This window comes from Salmo trutta, chromosome 2 (genome assembly GCF_901001165.1).
Source record: "Salmo trutta chromosome 2, fSalTru1.1, whole genome shotgun sequence".
NCBI classification, from domain to species: domain Eukaryota; kingdom Metazoa; phylum Chordata; class Actinopteri; order Salmoniformes; family Salmonidae; genus Salmo; species Salmo trutta.
In genome coordinates this window covers 16,531,830-16,535,713 of record NC_042958.1, presented here as the reverse complement: position 1 = coordinate 16,535,713, position 3,884 = coordinate 16,531,830, and positions in this window count along the sequence as shown.

Here is a 3,884-nt window from a genome sequence, read left to right as displayed (position 1 = left end):
AGAAAACGAGGAGAGAAGAGGAAGCATGAGAAGAGGGGTGAGAAGGGACGAGAGACGGATATTTTTACATTTTAGTCATTTAGCAGATGCTCTTTCCCAGAGTGACTTACAGTTACTGTATTCATCTTAAGATAACTAGGTGGGACTTCCACATATCACAGGAATAGAAAGTACATGTTTCCTCTATCGTAGCCTCAGAGCTAGTGGGTGGGAGGACGGACGGACGGGGGGGAACTCTGCTGTCCTAGCTTCAGGAAGAAGCTGGTTCCACTATTGGGGTGCCAGGACAGAGAAGAGCTTGGACTGGGCTGAGCGGAAGCTGCCCTCCCATCGGAGGAGAGGGCCAAGAGACCTTAGGTGGCAGAACGGTGTGCTCGGGTTGGGGTGTAGGGTTTGAGCATAGCCTGAAGGTAGGGAGGGGCAGTTCCTCTTGCTGCTCCACAAGCAAGCACGGTGGTCTTGTAGTGGAAGCAAGCGTTGACTGGAAGCCAGTGGAGTGTGCAGAGGAGCCAGGTGACATGAGAGAACTTGTGAAGGTTGAAAACCAGGTGGGCAAGTGTCAGGGGTTTGATGGCACAAGCGGGGAGCAAAGCCAACAGCAAGTTGAAGTAGTCCAGATGGGAGAGGAGGATTGCCTGGATTAGGACTTGCACTCGCTTCCTGTGTGAGGTAGGGTTGTACTCTACGGATGTTATAGAGCATGAACCTGCAGGAGCGGGTCACTGCTTTGACGTTTGCAGAGAATGACAAGGTGTTGTCCAGGGTCATGCCAAGGTTCTTTACACTATGGGACGCTGTGGAGTTGTCAACCGTGATAGAGGTATTTGAGCAGGCAGGCCTTCCCAAGGAGGAAGAGCAATTCCGTCTTGTCGAGGTTGAGCTTGAGGTGGTGGGCCGACATCCAAGTTGAGATATCTGCCAGGCACGCAAAGATGGAGCGCCATCTGGTGTCAGAAGGAAAGTAGTTGAGTGTCATCCACATAGCAATAATAGCAGAGACCATGTGAGGATATGATGGAGCCGAGTGACTTGGTGTATAGAGAGAAGAGGGCCTAGAACCGAGCCCTGGGGGACACCAATAGTGATAGTACGTGGTGCAGACAGATCCTCTCCACGTCACCTGGTAGGAGCGGCCTGCCAGGTAGGAAGCAATCCAAGAGCGTGCAGAGCCGGAGACGCCCAGCCTTGAGAGAGTGGAGAGGAGGATCGGATGGTTCACGGTGTTGAAGGCAACGGATAGATTTAGGAGGATGAGAACAGAGAAGAGTCAGCTTTTGCAGCGTCCGTGACAGAGAAGAGCAGTCTCGGTTGAGGTACCCGTCTTGAAGCCTGACTGGTTAGGGTCAAGAAGATCATTCTGAGAAAGATAATGAGAGTTGATCAGAGACTGCATGCTCAAGTGTTTTGTAAAGAAAAGGGATACAGGTCTATAGTTTTTTACATCAGATGAGTCAAAGGTTGGTTTCTTGAGGGGAGCAACTTGGGCCATGTTGAAGTCAGAGGGGATGCAGCCAGTGGTCAGGGATGAATTGGTGAGGAATGGGAGAAGGTCTCCAGAGATGGTGTGGAGAAGACAGGAGGGGATGGTGTCGAGCAGGCAGGTTGTCGGGCGACCAGACCTCACTAGTCGCAGGGTGTCATCTGGAGAGAGAAGGGAGAAAGAGGTCAAGGCGTAGGGTACTTCTGTGTGAGTGAGACCAGTGGTCTCAATGGTCTGAGTGAATGAGTAGCATATGTCATGGCTGAGTGGACAAAGTTGTCCGCAGAGAGGGAGGGGGTAGAGGATTAAGGAGGGAGAAAGTGGAAAAGAGTTTCCTAGGGTTAGAGGCATTCGCTTGAAATTTAGTGGTCGAAAGTGGCTTTAGCAGCGGATACAGAGGGAGAGAGAGAGGAAGGAGAGTAGGGAGTGAAAGGTTGATAGGTCCTCCGGAAGTTTAGTTTTCCTCCGTTTTCGCTCAGCTGCCCGCAGCCCTCTTCTGTAAGCTCGCAATGAGTCACTCAGCCACGGAGCAAGAGGGGAGGGCCGACCCGGCCGGGAGGAAAGGGGACAGCGCGAGTCATAGGATACGGAAAGGGAAGAGTGGCATAATCAGGAGGTAGAAGGATTTAGCAGAAGGGAGAGATTATAGGATAGAATAGGAGAGGGGAGAGAGAGCAAAGATTGTGACGGCACATGACCATCTGCATAGGGGCCGAGTGACTAGGGTTGGAGGAAAGGGACAGAGAAAAGGAAAGTAGTGATCAGAGACCTGGAGGGGGGTTGCAGTGAGATTAGTAGGTAAGCAGCCTCTAGTAAAGATGAGGCCAAGTGCATTGCCTGCCTTGTGAGTAGGAGGGGATTGGGAAAGGGTGAGAAGTTTAAAGAAATTAATCGAAGGCAGACGTCGGGAGGTTGAAGTCGCTAAGTACTAAGAGCGGTGAGCCATCGTCAGGAAATGAGCTCATCAAGGTGTCCAACTCATTGAGGAACTCTCCAAGGGCACCTGGTGGCCATACTGTTAATCTTGAGTGGACAAGTGACAGTATGGAATTCAAATGAGGAGAAACAGGTAAGAGAGGGAGAAAATAGAAAAATCTCCACTTAGGACAAATGAGTAGACCTGTGTCACCACTATGACAACCAGATGCTCTCGGACTATGAGAGAAAACATAGTCAGATGAAGAAACAGCAGCTGGAGTAGCAGTGTTCTCTGGGGGATCCATGTCTCTGTCAGGGCAGTAAAGACAAGGGACTGAAGTGCAGCATAGGGTGAGATGAACTCCAAAAGCTGCCAGAGACCGGGAATTCCACATGGGTTGTGCGCGCAGGGTACACTAAATTAGAAGGGTTGCAGCCAAGGGGTGGGGAGCGTCTGTAAAGCCTACAGGGAGAGGTGCGGACAGGTATAGAAAACACACACAGTTGACAAAGCTACAAAAGAGCAAAATGAGAATCTGTAAATAACTAGTTAAGATACTCAAGTGAGAGAGTGGTGTGGAGCCTTCCTCTCTTTCTTAATAACTCAGCAGAACAGTCTTTGTTTCGGCGACGGTCTTAGTTTTGCAACATGACCGCCGCTTTTAGCTGGCGCTGAGAAACAAGGGGAGACTGAAGAACTAACACTAATTGCTAATTGACTAGCAGAGGTGGAGAGAACACTTCCCTGTACTAATTGCTGATTGCCTAGGAGAAGTGAAACCACTCCTCCCCCAATACAGCCACTGATTACCAAAACAAGTTGCCCTGCCCCTTGATCCTGGTTGATGTGTCAACAACTATCTGGAAGTTATGAGCAGTCAGCAGTTCACACACTAAGGAGGCTACTGGGATGACAGGCAGGATTTAAAGTAGATGACCCTAGCTAGCAAAAAGACAGTAGGACACCACAACAGATAAAGAGACAAAAAATCCTACTTATCACACCTGGAGATATCAGGAGTCCTCTAGCGATAGAATGAAGCATGCAGGATATGAGAGAAGCAAGAAGACTAAAACCCCTGAAAGCTCTTCTTCAGTCTAAAAGGGCAGGAGAGAAGATGAGAGGAAAAAGTGAAACTAGGCCTTAAATATATATTTCTCTCCCACTCTTTCTCGCTATCTCGCTTTCTCTCTCTGTCTCTGTCTCATTCTGTGTTACAGAGTTTCTCCCTCCAGCTGCACTAAAACAGCTAGGGGCACTTGTGTCACATCTGTCTGTCGGCTCCAGTCTCTCAACGGAGCCAGAAGGTCGTTAAATTACCACCAATACCATCATGTTCTTAATTAGCACCACAGTCATTCCAGATGAGGATTAGAGGGAGGGAGAGGAGAAGGGATAGAGTGGTGGAGAGATACAGAGAGTGAGCAGGAAAGATGAATAGATATGACACAGAGAGCAAGAAAGAGTGATGAATGAAAGAGCTAG